Below are 23219 nucleotides of genomic sequence, written 5' to 3'. Positions count from 1 at the left end.
ATCCTGCGGTTTTGTTTGCGGTTCATTACTACAATCTTTGGTTGAGCCGTTATCTGCTGTTGATATGGCATTGTGTAGCCTTGATCATAGGCATTTGCTATCAAGGCACGGAAGTCAAGCATCGTCTTTGGGTGGGAACCAGGCTGTAGTCTGGGGTTCAAAGTCATGGGGCCATGCGAAATGAGCCCCACAATTGCTGATGGAAAGCAATGGGCTGTTGTTTCTTTGTCAAGATTGATGATTGGGTGGGGAATATTGAATTGGGTTAACAGTTCAGCATACTTATGTGGCCACCAATCTTTATAATCAACAATAGCGAGGATGACATCTTTATCAGGGAAGTAGGTATTGATGGTGATGAAGAGCGGAATGAAGCCATCACTAATGTCATGGAAGAAATTCCCACTGTATCCACCTGTACTGAATATTAGGGCTGGGGTACTGTGTGTGACTCCACAGGGGGTGTTGGATGGGGCTGTGGTGAGTGTTAGCTCCTTGATGGAGGGATTTATTCGGAATCTGAAAGGGTAAGGGCGGATCCTTTCAGATGATGGGGGTGTTGAGTTGTTGGATTCCACTGCAAATAGAGTTGCAGTTGTTGGATCCAAGATGTTTGGACTAGTTACATGACACATGTCATAAAAAACATGACGATCACATCTAATCGGCGTTGTGTGCCTTGGCCTCCTTGTGTTTTCTTCCCAGAGCTCTTGTTCTACATAGAAAAAAATAAATAATATATATAAAACAGAAAAGAAAGGAGAGATATAGCACTTTTAACTTTACTAGTAGTAAAGCACACAAAATGCAAGCTCTCTATATTTGAATACCAGTAACCCACTCAAATAACATAAGCAGTGTCTTGAGAAGTAATTAATCAATTTTTGTGCAAACTGCTGTATATGGGATTTTTAACAACCAATGTCCTCCAGAAGAGAAAGAAATTTAATCTTAGTGTTGCCTGTGCTATGAGTCAGGGTACTGTAGGATTACTTACTTATTCACTTTCGGATGGGTTGGGTCATTGGGAGGTATTGGCTTTATTGCGGACTTTATTTAGGATTTGTTTTGGGTCTTTCCATGCTTCGTGTCAAATCTTCTTTGTAACTGGAGAAAGGGTAGCGTGAATAGAAGGAAGAGGAAGGTTTAGGATATGCTGTATATGAAAGGAAAGGAATAAGTCTTTTAGAGCTTTGATATGCCATACCTTCAGTCCTAATTGAATATGTCACAGATGATCTGAAGATTGTAACAATGACATCAAGAAAGAAGATGGATACAAACACCACCAAACATATAGCTACTGTTGTTGAACCTTTTTTCTTCTTCATTACTTGCAAATTTGTACCTTTAAGCATAATTATATATTAGTCCTTGTAAACTTTCTAATTCAATCCTTAGCTTTCCGTATTTATAGCAGTACCTGAAAAATTGTCAGGTTAGTGACTAAATCAGTAAATCCATCTTAAAAGAAATTCTATATTTATTGAATCATATTATAGATGCAAATCAAATAATAAATATGAATAACGTAAATTTAAAATTCAAACTATTTTAAACTACAATTTGAATTTCAATTAACCAGAAAGCAAGTAAAAATCATTCATGTTGTAGATATAAAACAATTAAATATTTAAAAACATGCACATATATGAATGCATGATTTTTATGTGAAATCTCCAAAAGGTAAAAATCAAAAGACTTGGTCTAGGGCCCTAGGCAGATCAGATCCACTATAAGGAAATGAAGACAACTAGGTTAAGCATACTAATGAAAATCCCCTAGGATCTCTGACCTGAACTCATGCCTAACGTCCTCCTTGAACTCCGCTACTGCCACTCAATGAACCTGCTCCTCCTTAGCACAATGATCTCCATAACTATTATTGTCCGCTCTGTGTAATTGTGTAGAAGATGTTTCCATTGTTGGAAAATCCTTGTAGCACTTAGATTGTTCGAAGTTCGACACTCAAAGCACGCTCACAATTTAAATGTATAATGATGAACACAAAAGCAACAAAGTCTAGCAATCAATTGCTAGATTGCACTTAATTATTTTGTATATGCTTGAGTTATACTTGCATCTCTTTTCGGAAAATATAAGGTGTTTATATAGACTTTGGAAGCAGACAAGGATTGAAGTCAAAACTCTGTATGCATGGACATCTTTGAGAGTTTGAATTCCCCAATGTTGTTATTAACTATGAACTGTCAGATAATGTTTTATTCACTGACTACACTTTGACATTCATGGTTTTGGACTAGCGCTCTAGAAACAAACTTTCCCTCATCACAAATTTTTTAGCCTTCTGATAAGCCTTCGTTATATATCTCTTAAATCTCAATTTGTCTATCTTAACATCTTGGCTCAGATATATATGCATTTTGGACCAATTCCCATTTGTAAAGTGGCTGGGTCTTTTAGCTCCAAACTGTCACTTGCATACTTCCCTGCTAAGCTGCTCTCATGCACTTCTGTGTCACACTGTATATAGTCTGACCCTACTCCATTACCAATACTTTTATATCAATTATTTGCCAACCAACCTGATCCAATCGGCACCACCTGCATGAACACCGCCCCTGGCTGGATAAAAAATGCTTGTGTTAGTCCTGCACCATGCACTCCTACCATTGCATGGCTAGCTTCAATGAACCTATAAGCTTCATGCAAAGGCATGTCAATTCTTGGCTGGAAAACCACCACACCAAACCCAATGTCGGTCACCGCTCGGCGGACTTTGTCTATGTTCAATATCATCCGATTGATTGTCCAGTTTAGTAGTAAAAGCTGTGGTTGGACTTCTATTTGCTGTATTGGTCTTGCATGACTGTGGCTGTGGCCATAGGCAGTTCTTAGGAGTAGTGCATGGAAATCCATGATTGTTTTGCGTGGGCCCAGGTAATTATGTGGGGTCCACAGTCATGGCACTGTGCCTTATCCTACGATCGCTGATGGGAAGCAATGAGTGGTGGTTTCTTGATCTAGGCTGATGATCGGGTGGCGCGTGAAGTAGGGGAATAGGTCTGCGTACTTGAGTAGCCACCAATCACTGCAGTTGGTGACTGCGAGGACAACATTCCTATCATGGAATTGGGATTGGATAGTGATGAAGAGCGGAATGAAGCCGTCGTCAATGTCATGGTAGATGTTTCCTGTGTGCCTGCCTTGACTGAGTACTAGGGATGGGGTCCTGTGTGCAACAACACAGGAGGTGTTGGGTGGGGCGGCGGTGAGGGTTAGCTCCCTGATGAGGACCATCAAGTAATGTTGGTATTTTCTAGGGTATGGGCTGGTCCTTTCCGACAATGCTGGGGTTAAGTTTGTCGGGTTCACTGCAAATAGAAGATTTCTGGATGAGTGAGATGACAGAGACCATAAGAATCAAAACGATTACATGTAATTGGCTTGGTGTTCTGTGGAATCCTCTTGTTTTGTTGCCAGTGTTCTTTCTCTACATAGAGAAAAAGAAAGAACATGAATAATGCATATTGAGTGGTTCCATATACATATACTAATTGTTAGTCAAGCAAAATGGTGTTGTATATATAACTTATAATTTTTCTAGAATAATTTTCATATATTTGATGTGCCAATGTTGTATACTAATTGTAAGTCAAGCAAAATGATGTTAGAAGTATATCTTAGAATTTTTCTAGAATAAGTTTCATACATTGATATCTAGATATACATGATTGAGAAGGCATGAACTGGTTGAGGAACTAGAGAAGTTATTCTTGGAAACCACTTGAGAATGTGTGTATTTTGGTGACAGGTCTTCTATTTTCACAAGGAGCTATATACGACTCTTTTTTCTTTCTTCTGTCCACCTGTCTTGACACCTTAACCCTGAACTTGAGAGATAAGACCCAAAGCCACCAAGACAAAGGTAGAACAGCGAGCTATATATGACTTTGGTCGTACATATCCAAACTCATGTTTAACACACACGTATTTTTTTACTTTCAATAATTGTGCATATAAACATATTATTCTTATGATTTCATTGCTACTCCGATAAATGCATGTTCTTAACATTATGTTTGGTTTAGGGACTTATCATTTTCTTTTTATGTTTTAAAGAATTATGGGATTACTTTGATTCACATCTGAAATCGTTTAATACCGTGAATGAGCAGTTGAAATTAGAGCTTTTTAAGTGCCATACGATGGTCCATGAGTCCTTGTTGAATATATTACTGATGATTTGAAGATTGTGGCAGCAATGCTAAGAAAGATGCCAAATAGGGACACCACCGAACATACAAATTTAGTTGTTGAACCCTTTTTTTTCTTCATTACTTGTAAATTTGAAGCTTTATGCATTACTGTTGGTGAGCTTTTGATATAAATCTCTAGTCCTTTTTCAACTTTCTTAGTAAAAGCATAAGCTTCAGTACTTATAGATGTGCCTGTAAAATTTTTATGTTAGTGACATAAATAACCAGACCTAGAAAGCACCAACAGTTCACCCGGGGGTGCTGTGGCGGTGTCAGACACGTGTCGGACGTGCAGACATGGCTAGAAGTGTTCTCAAATTTAATTATTTAATTTTTTTCTTGGACACGTTTTGGACACTTTCAGAACATAGCGGGGTGGTTTAGTAAGTAAATTTTTGTAGAAGAATGAGATTCAATGCCATTTAAAATATATTATAGGTTAATTACAAAAAGAATATAGATTTAAGAAAATAAAAAATAACAAACATCTAGTTTTAAGCTGCAAATTAGTGATTTCTTTCACGATTGCATGACAAAATGAGTAAATTTTTTAGGTTCGACTATTTCCAAGGGGTTGGCTCAAGTGGGTAAGTCATTTGACCCTGGTGCCTCATTAAGCATCAACTCTAAACATTTCCTTGGGGGGGGGGGGGGGGGGGGTGGGCGGGGCGAGCTTGGGCATCAACTACGAAAAAGAAGAATAAAAATTATAGATTATTATATATACATATAGAATAAAATATTACATAATTAATTTTTTGACATATGCATGCTGTCGTGTCGTACCTGTGTTCCATACTTCCTAGAATAAGACCATCAGAAAAATTCTATTTCCATCAAATGACGAGATATAAATATGATAATGAAATATACTTCCATTGTTCAAATTGTTTACCCAAAAAATATAAATACAAAAAAAAACGTAGAAAACTGACTAGCCAAACATTACATCTAATCCCAAGAAGAACAAGACAATTATATCTAAGAGACGATAAAAAATGGAATACAACAAATCAGATGGATAAAGTGAAAAATAAAGAATTAACCACTTAAAAAATAAATAAATAAGATAAGAGAATATAAAGACTTACCTTTTAAGATAAAACTTGTAAAATCCAAAACTGAAGCATATGTGTGGTTTGGATACCAGAAAATAAGGAAATCAACTTTCCAAAACATTTATAATGCTTAGAGTTGTAATTAATGCACCTCAAAATAAATTAGTGAGTTATTTCAGTTTCTAATATATATATGTATCAAATTGCCTAATTAGTATTTGAGAGTTGGAGTTAATTTAGTTTCAGGTGTTACTTTGGTTTATTAGGAGGAGTAATGAAAAGTAGAGTAATGAGGGCTTAAATTCTCTTAAAACTGTTTTTATAGGTTTCGTTGTTTTAAATTAAACTCAATTACTCTCCAAAACAAAAATTAGTGCCTACCTTTAGTACGTAGGCTTATGTACCTACTAAACGTTTAGGGGAGAAACGAATTACTTCATTGCATATATGGGAACACTTTGATTCTTATCATTTGCAAATAATTTTTTACATATATTGAAATATTTAATATCATAAAATACAAAAAGATTATCAGTTCAAACCTCGAATCCCCTTACTGCACCTCCGGAAAATTTTCCTCTAATTACCTGGTGCATGTGAGACGGGAGATTGCACAGGTCTGGTTGTGGATTATGGAGGTGTTCTAAGATGCCCGACACCATTGGAAGGAAAAAAAAAAAAAAACTGGACACACGATAGGTACAATTTTTGTAGCTTTCTGAAGATAAATGTAAATATCTTGAGATAGTTTTTTTTCCCTCGGCGATGGTGATGTCGGACCTCTTAGAATAGTCTATAATCCACCACTGGTTACATGCAGTTCCTGTCCCACATGAACCTTAGAGAAAAAATAAAAATAAAAATAAAAATAAAAATAAACCTGTGTATGCGTGTGTATAAAAAAAAGTCAGTTCTAAGCTCGCAGTCCATCCCTAGCGAAGCCTTCAATCGGTATCCGAATGCCTACAGGCTGGTGTTTGGTTTTTAGGCCCAGACTGGTTTGTTCTGCTGATCCATCAAAGCCCGATGAATTTGGGCCTGGGTTTCCAAAATTGCCCTTTATAAACCCTTAATCAGACCTCACCATCAAAGGCAAGTCTCGTGATTGACAAGATCTAGTTGTGCCATCAAACTATTGACCCACAAGAATAAACACGACATTTTCAAAATGGTCAACGGACCCCACAACACCATATCTTAGTTATATATAGCCACACCCTACACTAGCTCAACTAGCAAAACAAAAATCAAAAGAATTGAGAAAATGGAAATTTAAAGGACTTAACAAACAACCACTTTTGAAGAGAACAGAGACATGACTAATAAACCCATGGTAGGGTTTGGGACCATATGATTCAACAGACAAATAGACCATCTCATCATCTCATGTATGCGTATATAAATGTACGTATATATTTTGGTATGCATCGTTCTTAAACATATTGAAGACTTTGTAAAGAATAATGCTACAATGTCGAATTGGTTTTTTGGTGTGACTCCATAGATACAATCGGACTTTTTGTCAGGAATAGATAAATACACTCTCTCTCCTTTTACAAGGTTTCTATCAATCATCGCCACATCAGTTCGTAATTGTTACTGATCAACAAGGTTTTATTTATTTATTTATTTATTTTTATTTATTTATTTTTTCCGGTTTGTAAAGCCTCCTTTGATTGCAGAAGGCCATTCTTCAAGTGTCCTTCATGGCCTAGTTGGTTTTTATGATGCTGTTAAGTTAGATGTTCCCTCTCTGTTGTAGTTCTCTCCCATTTACTATGTATAAATAAAAAAGCACCGAGGCAAATATGCCCTTGTAATATTATTTAGTATTTACATAACACTTGCCAAAAATGGTGTGTATACATAAAAGAAAAATATACTTTATAACATATTAAATTTTAATAGAAATAAATATTCTATTAACAATAATTAATACAGATTTAATTTGTTAAAAAAAAAAAAATGGTTTTTCTAATAGCAGGCTTAATGATTCGTTTAAGATTTTTAGGATATGTGGTTAACATCTAGGACTTTTTATACTCTTTTTACATTTTGAGTCACAATTAGAAGTTCTAGACTTAAAAAACTTGATAATTTATTATTCTTATGGTTTAGGCTTGATTTGGATTTGGTAATAACACCAGGATACTTGTGGCAACTAACAGGAAGTAATTTACCATATATGAAAATCCACTTTAATTAGTTTGAAAGGTGATGGTAAGGTTACTAGAATCCAATCATTTCAAAGCTCACTAAATACAATTAATCCTCATTATTATAGGTAGGCCAAAATCACTAGAGACACCTAAATTTTCTGCAAAAAAAAGAGCTTTTTTTCTATTAACTTCTTTTGTGAATGATTGATTAATGACAAGTGTGAGATTATGCAACTATTGTCACAGTGGAAAAAGACATATCTCCTAACAATAGGAGGAAAATATATAGCCAGTGGTTGTCATGGTCAACATACCTAAACAAGTGCATAACCATTTTCATGTGGTGAGTGCTTCTAGTTCTCTATCTATGCTTATATAATCATGATTTTGGTGTGGTCTTGTGTTACATGCAAATCTATGTCAAAAGTCAGTTAGGAGCTACCCTATTCTGAAGCTAAAATTTTAAAAGTTCTATATGAGAATACGTACTTTTGCTATGCTTGGAACACTGAATTAATGCATTGGAATTGAAATTGGATAAAATTTAATTCAACTTTGAACTAAAATATTTGCAATTGTGTTGGACTAGTTTGCTTCAAGTCTAAAGTACCCATTTATAAAAAAAATCTTAGTTTCTGAGATAAAATATTTGCAATTGTGTTAGGCTACTTTATCATTTTCTGGACTCCTGTTTGTTCCTTGACGTAACAAAGAACTGAACTCATGCAATGTTGACTTTAAGATATAATCAAATCAAAAGTAAGTGACAAAGAAGAAGAAGAAAAAGAAAAGAAAGCGGATGAGAGAAAAAGAGAAATAGATGGGGAAAGAGAGAAAGAATCCTTGCATCCTTCCACCACATTCTATTAATAATTACAAGTTTCAGAAATTACACATAAGCCCCAACATTATATAAGTAAGAACAAATAAGCCCCTGACAACACTCCCCCTCAAGCTAGTGCAAAGATATCTATCATGCCTAGCTTGACTAACATATTTTGTAAGCAAGTCTTGCTCACACCCTTAGTCAAAACATCAGCAACCTGATCATGTGTATTGACGTATAGAGTACAAATCAACTAAAGACGAAGTTTTTCCTTGATGAAGTGTCGATCGACTTCAATGTGCTTTGTCCTGTCATGTTGAACAGGATTGTGGGCAATGCTAATAGCAGCCTTGTTGTTACAATACAACTTCATTGACTCGCGAACAGGATAACCCAACTCACCCAACATCGTATATAGCCATAACAACTCACAAACTCCATGTGCCATGGATCTGAACTCAGCCGCTGCACTAGATCTAGCTACTACAAACTGTTTCTTGTTTCGCCATGAAATAAGATTACCTCCAACAAATGTGCAATATCCTGAAGTGGATTGTCGATTTGTCACAGACTTTGCCCAATCAGCATCAGTCTAGGCTTCAACACGCAAGTGGCCATGACTGCCAAATAATATCCCCTTACCAGGTGAACCCTTAAGGTAGCGAAGAACGTGATGAGCTGCCTCAAGGTGAGGTGTACGTGGAGCATGCATAAACTGACTAATCACACTAACAATGTAGGCAATATCCGCGTGCGTGAGAGATAAGTAAATCAGTCTCCCAACCAATCGTTGAAATCTTCCCACATCATCTAATAGGTCTCCATCTACATCATTAAGCTTATGGTTTTGCTCAATGGGAATATCAATCGGTTTAGCTCCAGGCCTGCCTATTTCAGCCAACAAATCTAACACATACTTCCGTTGAGAAATGAACACCCCTTTCTTCGATCTGTACACCTCGATGCCAAGAAAGTATCTCAATGATCCGAGGTTTTTAACCTCAAACTTTGTCCCTAAGAATGACTTCATTCGACGAATCTCTTCTGGATCATTTCCAATGATAAAAATATCATCAACATATACAATAAGGGAAGTGGTGCAGCCCTGGTGCTTCTTGATGAAGAGAGTATGATCTGTCTGACTCTATGTGTACCCTACTCTTTTCACAATAGTGCTGAACCTCTCAAACCAAGCACTCAGAGACTGCTTTAACCCATACAAAGCTTTATTTAGCTTGCAGACTAAATTCTGACCATTAGCAAGCTTAAACCCTAGTGGCATAGTCATATACACATCTTCCTTCAAGTCACCATGAAGGAAAACATTCTTTACATCCAGCTGATGTAAGGGCCAATTCAAATTAGCTGCAAAAGAAAGAAGAGCACGTATAGAGTTCATCTTGGCAACTGGAGCAAATGTTTCCAGATAATCAATTCCATAGGTTTGAGTGAAGCCCTTTGCAACTAACCGAGCTTTATATATCTCAATTGTTCCATCTGCATGATTATTTACTGTGTAGACCCATTTGCAGCCTACTGGCTTCTTACCCCTAGGTAATGGAACAATATCCCAAGTACCATTCTTCTCAAGGGCCTTCATTTCTTCAAGCATAGCTTTCTTCCATGGAGTTTGACTGAGAGCATCTGAAACACTAGAAGGAATAGATACAAAGGAGATACATAAAGTCAAAGCACGATATGTTGGAGATAAAGCATCATGGGATACAAACTGAGATATGGGATGCTTTGTACAACTACGAACACCCTTACGATAGGCAATAGGGACATTAAGATCAACATGAATGCTATTGGGAAAAGAATCAGGAGTATCAATGTCAACTAAGGAATTACCTGGATCGAGGGAGACTTCTTGGTCCTGGGGTGAGTCTATAACTTGTTTTGCCTTCCTAGTGTAGACAATTGGCCGCTTTCCCTATTGCAAATCATTAGTGTTAGGAGGACTAGACATAGGCACCTCAGTAAGAAGCTCCCCCTGAATGGAACAGGCAAAGGAAGGGGGCATTCCCTCTGAATGGACAACGGATTCTCTACCTGTATAGTAGTCTCCCCCTGTAGAGAATCCCGAGCAGTGGAAAAAAAAAGAATAGACTCAAAGAATGTAACATTCATGGAGACAAAGCGACGACGAGCGGTAAGGTTATAACACATTAACACCGATACCCTTTCTGAGTGGCGGAGTATCCAAGAAAGACACATCGGATTGCCTTAGGGTCCATTTTGTCCTTGCGATGATAAATGTGAACATAACAAACATAACCAAACACTTTCGGAGGGACAATAAATAAGGCAGTGTCATGGTGTAAGACAGAGAAGGGAGATTGATAACCAAGAACCTTAGAAGGCATGCGATTGATAAGGTATGTAGCTGTTAAGGTTGCATTATGTCACGCCCCGCCTATGGAGGTTGCGACACGCAGACGCTGAGGAGGACGCTACATGGCATGGGAGTTTCTAGAGTTTTCCGGAATAGTCTAGAGTTATGTGGAAGATTCTAGATATGTGTAGAAATGTGTAGAAGTGTGTGGAAGGTTCTAGAGTTCTCCAGAGTTGTGTGGAGTAGTATGGAGAATTTTAGAATATTGTAGATACTAGTAGATAAGTATGGAAGTGTGAAGAAGGTGGGAGAAGATTCTAGATAATCAATCTCCACCGTTGGTTAGAATGCATCGTAGCCGTCCATTAGGGATGGGGATGCCTATAAATAGGAGTAGGACTTCATTTTGCAAACAACAAGTCCTAGAGTGAGTCTTGAGAGCCTTGTAGAGAGCTTGAGTGCTAGCCTTGTACAAAGCATTCTTTGAAGTAATAGAAGTGTTCTTTCCTTGCCAACTTAAGTGTCTTAGTGTGTGTGAGTGTGCAAGCCAAGTGAGGAGAGGGCGAGTGCAACTACAACACTAGTAAGCGTACGAGGGGAGTGTGTTGGCTAAGGTGTGCAAGGGAATTAGGTTGACCAAGTACTTGCGAGAGTGGAAGCAACGTCTTGGTGCCGCACGGGAGCAGCTAGAGTGGTGCTGAAACTTTAAGCCCGTGACAGTTGGTATCAGAGCAGGTTCGTCAAGGGAGCTTTGTTGGAGTAGACATGGCTAGCGGAGGAGACCACCAAGTCCACATCTTAGAGCAGAGCTTGGAGGAGAAGCTTGCCACACACTTGGTCTACACGGAGACTAAGTTTAATAGGCTCGAGAGAAGGATGACGGAGCTCTACGAGCTGATTGATGGCATTGCCAACAAGGCGCAAGAGAAGGAAAGGGACTTGCATGATCTGGTAGAGGACTTGCGTGTGGAGATTACCGAGTGCAAGAAGGAGTTCTCCCAGGCGCGCGAGGTCGTGGTGAAGCCAAGGAAGAAGAAGGCGCCGGAGCCCAAGGAGTACGATGGGGCGAGGAATGCGCGCCAGATTGACAACTTCTTCTGGCACATGGAGCGGTACCTCGAGTGCATGGAGATCGAGGATGATGAGGAGAAGGTGCAGACAGGCACTATGTACCTCACAGACACCGCCGCTCTATGGTGGAGGAAGCGCTTCACCGGTAGGGGCGCAAGAGCAGTTGATACATGGGAGGAGTTCAAGAGGCAGCTCAAGAGGCAGTTCTACTCTGAGTGCGTTGAGGACCTCGCCATGATCAACCTAAAGCGCCTGAAGCAGAAGGGCAGCATAAGGGAGTATGTGAAGGAGTACTCCAACTTGATGCTGGAGATCCCAGAGATGCCGGAGCGGCAACGCGTGTGCTTGTTCATTGATGGGTTGCAGTTTTGGGAAGCCACAGAGCTGAGAAGGAGGGAGCCTAGAGACTTGGCATCCGCAATGGCTATAGTGGAGCGCCTTGAAGACTTTAGGCGCGATGACAAGAGGGCCACGTCTCCCAAGAGGGACCACGACAAAGGTGGGGGAGACCGTCGCTTCAAGAAAAGGGGCTCGCCCAAGTCAAGTGATGATGAGCACAGCGACGAGGAGAGACGCCCACGCCATGATAAGGGCAAGGACCATGGAGAGAAGTCCAAGGCTAGTGGCAAATGGGAGCGCCGCGATAAGGGTAAGTGGGAGCCGAAGTGCTACTTGTGCGAAGGGCCGCACATATTGCGACACTGCCCCAACAAGAAGACCATAAGCGCCCTTGTGAAGGATAAGGGCAAAGGCAAGGTGGACAATGCGGGCAACGATGAAGACAGGTACATGGGGGCTATGCAGATGCTGAGTAGCATGGCGCATGACACCAAGAAGAAGGGCAAGGTGAAGAAGGTAGCCGGGGTGCGCTATGTGGATGCGCAGGTTGGTGGCAAAGCCGTGCAAGCGTTGGTGGACACGGGCGCCACACACAACTTCATTACCCCGGAGGAGGCGCAACGACTTGGCTTGGAGATGCGCAAGACGGAGGGCTGGATCAAGGCCATCAACTCCGAGGAGGCAAACGTGAGTAGAGTGTGCAAGGAGGTGGAGCTATGCATGCAAGGATGGAAGGGCAAGGCCGACTTCTAGGTTGCGGAGATGGACGACCACGACATGGTGCTGGGGCTGGAGTTCATGGACAGGAACAACGCCGCGCCACTACCATGCCTTGGTGCGTTGATGATATTTGGAGGCGAGGAAGGCAAGGCCGCATGCATGGTGCCGCTCGTGGGCAGGAAGGAGAGTCCAGAGGTGACAATCAACACGATGGAGTTCGTGAGGACCTCACATCTCCCGAAGGGCGCTCGTACGTTTGGGCCAAGGACATATGCGCAAGTGTTGATGACCTGCGAGAGGCTGAGTCAGCTGAAGAAACCGTGACGAGGGCGTCACGGAAATGGGTGGGGGAGAATGTCACGCCCCACCTATGGAGGTTGCGACACGCAGACGCTGAGGAGGACGCTACATGGCATGGGAGTTTCTAGAGTTTTCCGGAATAGTCTAGAGTTATGTGGAAGATTCTAGATATGTGTAGAAGTGTGTGGAAGGTTCTAGAGTTCTCCAGAGTTGTGTGGAGTAGTATGGAGAATTTTAGAATGTTGTAGATACTAGTAGATAAGTATGGAAGTGTGAAGAAGGTGGGAGAAGATTCTAGATAATCAATCTTCACCGTTGGTTAGAATGCATCGTAGCCGTCCATTAGGGATGGGGATGCCTATAAATAGGAGTAGGACTTCATTTTGCAAACAACAAGTCCTAGAGTGAGTCTTGAGAGCCTTGTAGAGAGCTTGAGTGCTAGCCTTGTACAAAGCATTCTTTGAAGTAATAGAAGTGTTCTTTCCTTGCCAACTTAAGTGTCTTAGTGTGTGTGAGTGTGCAAGCCAAGTGAGGAGAGGGCGAGTGCAACTACAACACTAGTAAGCGCACGAGGGGAGTGTGTTGGCTAAGGTGTGCAAGGGAATTAGGTTGACCAAGTACTTGCGAGAGTGGAAGCAACGTCTTGGTGCCGCACGGGAGCAGCTAGAGTGGTGCTGAAACTTTAAGCCCGTGACAATTAGCCCAATAACTTTTAGGCACTCACATCCCAATTAGAAGAGAACGGGTCACCTCCGTACAGGGCTGCAATCGAGCCGAGCCATGGTGTGCTCGAGCTCGGCTCGGCTTAAGTGATCGAATGCTCAAGCTCGGCTCGAGCCGAGCCAAGAAATTTTGGTTCAAACTCGGCTCGGCTCTATTCAACGAGCCTCGAGCCGAGCTCGAGCTTCTCTTCTTTTTTTTTTCGCATCTAACTGATTTAAAAAAAAAAAAAAATGAGAGAAATAGATTTGTAACAATAAAAAAAGAGAAGTTTGAGAGAAAAAGAGAAAGAAAGTGATAAATTTGATCGAAAATTAAATTTACCAGAGTTGATTTTGATGGCAGAAGTTGAGAGATGCACAGATCAATAGTAAACCCCAAAATCTATACTAAAAATCAGTTTGGATAAAAGACAATTAATACATAAAAATCAAATATAAGAAGAGAAAGAGAGAGAAGTAAGATTCCATGACAGAAAGCAAATTGTTGAGTGTGTTGCCGCTGCTGCTTGGGCTACTGATAATTTTAGAAAAAGGAAATATGATTAGGGTTATACATAAGACATGGGCTTAGATTTGATTGTATAGATGGGCTTGTGTTTAATTGTACAGATGGGCTTGGTTTTTGTTTTAAAATGAATAAATGATAAAATTGGGTCTAAAACATAACTAAAAAAATTAAGGGCTTGTGTTTGATTGTACAGATGGGCTTGGTTTTTGTTTTAAAATGAATAAATAATAAAATTGGGTCTAAAACATAACTAAAAAATTTAATGGGCCTGTGGACTAAGCCTTCATAACATAAAATTATATATTATAATTGGATATGTAATATATATATATTATAATTGAGTATGTTCGTGAATGCCTTATCGAGCTCTGTTCGTGAACAGTTCATGAACAAACGAGCCGAGCCTACTGATGTTCAAGCTCGGCTCGTTTATGAATCGAGCCTCAAAATTCGGCTCGAGCTTGGTTCATTTATAAATGAACCGAGCTCGAGTCGAGTAATTAACGAGCGAAGCCCGAGTAGTTTGCGAACGGCTCGGTTTGTTTGCAGCCCTACCTCCGTAATATGACGGTATTTTCTTTTAGCTACACCATTTTGTTGTGGTGTATCGACACAAGAGGTTTGATGGACAATCCAGTGATCAGCAAAAAAAGAAGCAAGACCACTATACATAAACTCTCTTCCATTATCAAATAGAAGGATTTTGAGAGGACAACCAAACTGAGTACATACCATCCTATGAAAGGTTTTAAAAATGGAATGAACTTTATCTTTAGTTTTCATAAGATAAAGCCAAGTATATCGACTAAAGTCATCAACAAACACAACAAAGTAACGAAAACCAAGTAACGAAGTAGTAGATTCAGGACCCCACACATCAGAATGAACAAGCTGCAAATGAGCTGTATTTTTATTAATACCAGTAGGATAAGAAACACGACATTGTTTGGCAAGTACGCATGTTTCACAATTTAACTCAAAAGATTCAACATAAGCAAACTGGGAAAGCATATGCTTCAAAACAGGAAGAGGTAAATGACCTAGTCTATTATGCCATTGCATTACTAGATCTTTATTGACATTACCATTCCTAACATTAGATTGATTTGCAACATAATCAGAATGTGGCCTCGCGTTTAGCAAATACAAGCCATTGGCCTCACGTCCACTTCTAATCGTCTTCCCCGTGTCCAAGTCCTGAAACACACAGTGAGATGGAAAAAAGTTACACAACAATTCAAGCCTTTTGTAATGTGACTGACAGAAAGGAGGTTATTGGTAAACTTTGGGACATGAAGAACAGAGGATAAGGTAAAGATTAGGAGAGGCCAAAACAGTGCCTTTCCCTACAATGGAGGTGAAGGTGCCATCAACCACTCTAACCTTATCCTTACCAGAACATAAACTGTATGAAGAAAAATCAGATGCCATACTAGTCATGTGATCAGTGGCTCCCGAATCAATGATCCTGGGTGGTCCACCAGATAATGTGGAAACCTGATGTGCCGAATGAGAGGTACCTGTCTGAGTGAAGTTAGAGGTGGAAACGAAGGAATGTTGTGCTAGTAGATGTTGGAGAGCATCAAGTTCAGCCCCGGATAAAGAACTCGGTGGCCCTAAGGAGGCATGACCAGTAGAAGCAGTCTCACACTCTACAGTATGTGCCGTAGATAACCTCCTAAATGGGCCAGGCCTTGGCCTAGCATTCGCATTAGCAGGAGCTGGAGTAGGGCGATCGTGTAGATTCCATAATGTTTCCCTAGTGTGGCGCGTACGCCCACAATAATCATACCTCAACTTGCTTTTGTCATCCTGTTTTCCTCCTTTTAGAGGATTGGGCTTGTTCCATTGTTGTGTGGCAAGAGTAGATCTCTCAGATAATGGTACTTCTGGCTCAGGCTTAGTGTATACAGGTGCAGACATAACCTTCATTCTACTCTCATTAGCTTGGATATACGAAAACACATCTCTAACAGAAGTAGGGGCTGGATACCTGCCTAACACTTGTACCCTAGCATGCTCGTATCTCGGATGCAGACCACCTAAGAACTCATAGATTCGATTCCTTTCTACCATAAAATGAAATGCTTTAACATCAGCTGCACACACAGATATGTAGTCTTAGTAGTGATCTAACTCTTTCCATTTACCACATAGAGTGTGGTGATATGTAGCAAGAGTTTGGTCTTCCTGCTTGAATCTTGAAATTTGTTGTTGGAGTTCATACAGTTTTGCAAAATTACCAACCGAGGAATACGTCTCTTCCACAGTCGTGCAAAGCTCTTTAGCTTGTTTTCACAAACAGAAACTCTTTGCTAATCTGTGGCTACATGAACTGCAACAACCACGTCATAACTAGTTCATTATTTGCACTCCACTCTTTGAATGCAGGATCACTCTTGGAGGGATACGTGATAGTCCTTTTGATATGGTCGATCATTCTACGACCAGTGATATGCATATGAGCAGATTGAGCCCACTCCATATAGTTCGTCTCATCCAGCCGAATCGTAATACAAAGGCCTAGATGGTGATCATTACTACCTCCCAATACTGGAGTCAAACTAGGAGAAGACCTAACTTCTTTTGAAGTCACCTCTGGGCAGACATTTTATCAAACAATTTTTGGGTATACAATCCTCAGAAACAAAAACAGCAACAAAATAAGTAGAGAACCACCTCTCTAACATACAAACTTTAATTAAAAAGATTACTGTCTTCTGAGATGCATAAAAAAGCGACCACACAGTCACCACACAAACCCTAGAAAGCAACAAAGTAGACCATACCAGATGAGTTGGATCCGCGGTACGTGTGGATTTGATTAACACTACTTCCTTGCAAACGAATCCCATCTTGGAATCTCTTCAAAACCCTTCACACCCACTAGGGTTTACACAAACTTGCCCTAGGGTTTCAACTTCAAACCTAGAGCTTTACAAATCATGCTCTGATACCATGTTGACTTTAAGATATAATCAAATCAAAAGTAAGTGATAAAGAAGAAGAAAAAGAGAAGAAAGCGGATGAGAGAAAAAGAGAAAGAGATGGGGAAAGAGAGAAAGAATGAAAGAATCCTTTCATCCTTCCACCACATTCTATTTATAATAACAAGTTTCTGAAATTACACATAAGCCCCAACATTATATAAGTAATAACAAATAAGCCCCTGACAACATACATGACCTCTATTTAGAAGACTCAACTCAACATAACTCAGTGTTAGCCTATTATTCTATTTAAGCTCTTTGAATTTGAATTCTATGTGCCAGGACAATGTTTTTTTACTCTGAATCTCTAATATCATCATTACACATAAATTGTCGTCATTCCACTGCAACTTTTGTAGTTTTGGCCTGACCTTCAATAGACAAACGTTCCCGTATCATCAATTTCTTAGCCTTCTCATAAGCCTTCTTTAGATATCTGTTAAATCTCAATATGTCTATGTTAACATCTTGGGTCATATATGCATCCATTTTGGACCAATTTCCATTTACAATAGCTCGTGGGTTTGTAAGCTCCAAACTGTCAATTGAATACTTCCCTGCTAAGCTGCTTTCCCGCGCTTCTACTTTGTACTCAGTGTAGTCTAATCCCGCACTAGTTGCCATTCCTTGGAAACAATGTTGTGCCAGCCAAACTACTCCGATTGGCACAACCTGTATAAACACTGCCCCAGGTCGGAGGAATAATGCGTGTGTTAGTCCTGCACCATGCACCCCTATCAGTCCATAACTAGTGTCAAAGAGCCTAAAAGATTCACGCAAGGGGGTGTCAACTGTTGGCTCAAAAACAACTACTTCAAACCCCATTGCTGCTGTGGCTCTCCGCACTTCGTCTATGTTTAGGATCCTGCGGTTTTGTTTGCGGTTCAGTAGTATTAGCTTCGGTTGAGCTTTTTTTATCTGTTGTTGATATGGCATTGTGTTGGCTTGGCCATAGGCATTTGCTAACATGGCACGGAAGTCGAGCATCGTCTTTGGGTGGGAACCAGCTTTTCGTCTGCGGTCCACAGTCATGGGGCCATGCGTAATGAGCCCCACAATTGCTGATGGGAAGCAATGGGTAGTTGTTCCTTTGTCAAGATTGATGACTGGGTGGCGAGTTAATTGGGTTAACAGTTCAGCATACTTACGTGGCCACCAATCTTTATAATCAACAATAGCGAAGATGACATCTTTATCAGGGAAGTAGGTATTGATGGTGATGAAGAGTGGAATGAAGCCGTCACTAACGTCATGGAAGAAATTCGAAGTGTATCCACCTGTACTGAATATTAGGGCTGGGCTTCTGTGTGTGACTCCACAGGAGGTGGTGTTGGGTGGGGCTGTGGTGAGTGTTAACTCCTTGATGGAGGGCATTATGGACAATTGGAATTTATGAGGGTAAGGGCGGATCCTTTCGGACGATGGTGATGTTGAGTTGGTGGATTCCACTGCAAATAGAGTCGCAGTTGTTGGTTCCAAGATGTTTGGACTGGTGACATGACACATATCATAAAAATCAAAATGATCACATCTGATCGGCGTCGTGTGCCTTGGCCTATTTGTGACTTCTTCCCAGAGCTTTTGTTCTACATAGAAAAAAAAATAATAATAATAAATAAATAGAAAACGAAGGAGAGATATAACACTTTTAACTATACTGGTAGTAAGCACACAAAATGCATGCTTTTTGTAAGTACTAACTAGAGAAAGGGTAGTGTGAATAGAAGGAAGAGGAAGGTTTAGGATATAGCTACTTTGTGCTTAATATGGTGTATATGAAAGGAAAGTAATTAGTCTTTTTAGAGCTTTGATACGCCATACCCTCAGTCCTAATTGAATATGAGACTGATGATCTGAAGATTGTGACGATGACATCAAGAAAGAAGACGGATACAAACACCGCCAAGCATACAGCTACTGTTGTTGAACCTTTTTTCTTCCTCATTCCTTGCAGTTTTGTACATTTATGCATAATTATATATTAGTCCTTGTTAACTTTCTGATTCCACCCTTAGCTTTCAATGTTTATAGCTGTACCTGTAAAATTTTCATGTTGCGGACTAAATAAGCAAATTCATCATAAAAGAGAAATTCAATATTTATTGACTCATATTATAGATGCAAATTTAAAATTCAAAATATGAATTTCAACTAACCAGAAAGCAAGTAAAAATCATTCATGTCACAGATAAAAACAATTAAATATTTAAAAACATCCACATATATGAATGCATGATTTTTACCTATTGATAAGCTTGTGCTATTGTGCTTGGCTACTTTTCGTGAATCTTCTATTGATTGTAGATTTTAATGCATACTTTAGTTCGTCAGTGGCTAAACGATGGAAGGATGGATGCGGGATGGGGCAGGCAGCTCACAGACATGAAGAGAAGAAGAGAGATGGTTTGAGACAAAGAAACTATTGAGGATAACTCTCTAATCTCTATTCTTTCATGTCTTCAAAGGCATGTACTTCCCTGGGAAATCTACTTGGTCTAGGGCCCTAGGCAGATCAGATTACTGTAAGGAAATGAAGACAACTAGGTTATGCAGACTAATAAAAAATGCTAGTATCTCTGACCTAAACTCACGCCTGACGTTCTCCTTGAACCCACTCCTCCTTGGCACAATGATCTCCATGACTAGTATTGTCCGCGACGTGTAATTGTGTAGAAGATGTTTCCATTGTTGGAAAATCCTTGTAGCACTTATATTGTTTGAAGTTCGACACTCAAAGCACGCTCATGATTTAAATGTGTTATGACAAATACAAAAGGAACAAAGTCTAGCAATCAAATTGCTAGATTGCACTGAATTATTTTTGTATATCCTTCAGTTATGCTTGCATATGTTTTCAGAAAATATAAGGTGTTTATATTGACTTTCGAAGCAGACTAAGATTGAGGTTAAGAGAGTTTGAATCCAATTTTTCAATCAAGCTCAACGTTGGTCCATTGTATCATGGATGCATTTTGGACCAACTTCCATTTAGAAAAATGTCTGGGTCTTTTAGCTTGAAACCGTCACTTTCATACTTCCCTACTAAGCTTGTCTCATGCACTTATATGTCATACTCTATATAGTCTAACCCCACTCTATTAGCAATACTTTTGTAACAATTGTTTGCCAACAAACCTAATCCGATCAGCACCACCTACATGAACACCGCCCTTGGCTGGAGGAGGAATGCTTGTGTTAGTCTTGCACAATGCACCCCTACCATTGCATGGCTAGCTTCAATAAGTCTATATGCTTCATGCAAAAGCTTGTCAATTGTTGGCTCAAAAACCACCACGCCAATCCCGACGTCAGTCACAGTTCGGTGGACTTTATTTATGTTCAGTATCCTCCGATTGACTCTCCGATTTAGTAGTAAAAGCTTTAGTAGTATTTCTATTTGCTGTGTTGGTATTGCATGGCCGTGGCCATAGGCAGTTCTTAGGAGTGCATGGACATCCAGGATTGTTTTTGGGTGGGGACCAGGTAATAATGTGGGGTCCACAGTCATTGCACCGTGCCTTATCAGGCATAAAATCGCTGATGGGAAGCAACGAGTGTTGGTTTCTTAATATAGGTTGATGATCGGGTGGCGCGTGAAGTAGGGGAATTAGGTCTGTGTTCTTGAGTAGCCACCAATCGCTGCAGTTGACGAACGTGAGGACAACATTCCTATCATGGTAGTGGGAATGGATAGTGATGAAGAGCGGAATGAAGCGGTCATCAATGTCATGGTAGAAGTTTCCCGTGTGCCTGCCCACACTGAATACTAGGGCTGGGGTACTGTGCTACTGCACAGGAGGTGTTGGGTGATGAGGGCCATTACATAATCTTGGTATTTTCTAGGGTATGGGCGGGTCCTTCCAACAATGAGGAGGTTGAGCTTGTCGGGTCCACTGCAAATAGAGTTTCAGTTGTTGGATCTAAGATTGTTGGATGAGTGAGATGACAGAGATCATCTTGGTTTGTTGACAGTGTTCTTTTTCTACACACAGAAAAAGAAAGAACATGAATAATTTCATATATTTGATGTTCTATATTTTTTTTTCCCCTTGTACGTAGATAAAAAGAAAGAACATGAATAATACGTACAGAGAGATTCCATATTTGTATACTAATTGTAAGTGAAGCAAAATGATGTTGGAAATATATCTTAGAATTTTCCTAGAATAATTTTCATATATTTGATGTCTATACATACGTGATTGAGAACACATGAATTGGTCTAGTTATTATTGGAGAACCTAGTTATATATACTTGAGAATGTGCGTGTCTTGGTGACAGTTACATACTTGATAATGTGCTTGTTTTGGTGACAGGTCTCCTATTTTCACAAGAAGCTAGATACGACGACTCATCTCTTTTTCCAATCTCGACTCAGTAACTTAACTTGGGACTTGAGAGTTAAGACCCAAAGACACCAAGACAAAGGCAAAATAGCGAGCTAAATATGACTATTGGTGGTACATACCCAAACTCATGTTTAACACACATATATTTGTACGTTCAATAGTCATACATATAAACATATTACTCTTTATGATTCCATGTTTGGCTTAGGTATTTATTATTTTCTTTTTATGTTTTAAAGAATTATGGGATTTACTTTGATTCACACCTGAAATGGTTTGAACACCTTAAGTGAGCAGTTGAAATTAGAGCTTTTTAAGTGCCATACCATGGGGGTCCTTGTTGAATGTGTTGCTGATGTTTGAAGATAGTGGCAGCAATGCTAAGAAAGATGTGAAGCTTTATGCATAACAGTGCTTCAGTACTTATCGATGTGCCTGTGAAAATTTCATGTTAGTGACATAAATAAGCATACCTAAAAAGCACGGACACTTCAATCAGAGGTGCTGTGGCGGTGTCGGACACTTGAACACGTGTTAGATACGGCTAGAAATGTTTTGAAATTTAAATATATATTACTGATGATAAAATGATTACTTATATATCATTAATTTTTGATGTATCAATGTGTATCCCGTGTCCGCATTGGTACTTCCTAGCAGCAGACCATAACAAAAATTCTATTTCGATTAAATGACTAGATATAAATATGATAATGAAATATTAAAAGTTCAATACTCATGCATTCATCAATTTATTTACTCAAAAAATATAAATGCAAAAATAGAAAAATATAATGTAGAAAACTGACTAACGAAATATTACGTCTAATCCCAAGAACAAGACCATGGAAATCCAATGGAGTACAAATCAGATGGATAAAGTGAAAAAATATATATATATATATAAAGACTTACTTTTTAAGCATCTGAATGGTTTGAATACCAGAAAATAAGGAAACCAAATATTCCAATACATTTATAATGCTTGGAGTTGTAATTAATGCACTTCAAAATTAAGTAAGTGAGTTATTTCAGTATATAATAAGTAAACTGCATTTTATTATGGTTTTGAAATTTTGAGTGGGGGAGTTAATTCAGTTTTAGGTGTTACTTAGGTTTTAATTAATTATGAGGAGTTATGAAAAGTATTGTAATGAGGCTTAAATTCTCTTAAATTGGTTTTATAGGTTTCATTCTTTTAAATTAAATTCAATTTACTCTCCAAAACAAAAATTAGTTACTACCTTTAAGTCGCACATAGTGGGATCGGGAGCAAGAATGTGTGAGTGGGAGGCACTCGAAACGTGAGAGCGACACCTATTTAAAAAAATTATGTAACTTAGGTTCGAACCTCTCTCATTAAAGAAGGGGATAGCCTAACGGCAGAACTCTCACCTTATAAAGGGGGAGTTTGAATCCCTTGGCACCATCTCCGGGAATTTTTACCTTGTGTATACGAGACGCAAAATTGCATGGGTTTAATTGTGACTTGTGGATTATGTAAGTGTTCGACGATATCCAATACCATTGAAAAAAATATATATAATCTCGTAGTCCGGCCCTAGAGAAGCCGCAATTGGTATCCCAATTTCTACAGGCCGGTCTTTGGTTTCTCAAGAAA

General features: G+C 39.4%; 1 long non-coding RNA gene across 1 annotated transcript in view; it reads left to right on the top strand.

Moving 5' to 3' along the window:
* LOC132302179 (uncharacterized) overlaps window positions 1-21977 on the top strand; it is a 30215-nt gene extending 8238 nt beyond the window's left edge. Inside the window, exon 4 of the long non-coding RNA XR_009480761.1 lies at window positions 21566-21977. This is a non-coding gene — a long non-coding RNA (uncharacterized LOC132302179). The remainder of the gene's footprint in view (window positions 1-21565) is intronic.
* Window positions 21978-23219: the final 1242 nt, after the last annotated feature.

Source organism: Cornus florida, unplaced genomic scaffold (genome assembly GCF_030987335.1).
Source record: "Cornus florida cultivar Cherokee Brave unplaced genomic scaffold, ASM3098733v1 CherokeeBrave_3.0.0_Hap2_Chr04, whole genome shotgun sequence".
Taxonomy (NCBI): Eukaryota; Viridiplantae; Streptophyta; class Magnoliopsida; order Cornales; family Cornaceae; genus Cornus; species Cornus florida.
Note: the sequence above shows the minus strand (reverse complement) of the source record. Positions and strands in the feature narration are given on the sequence as shown.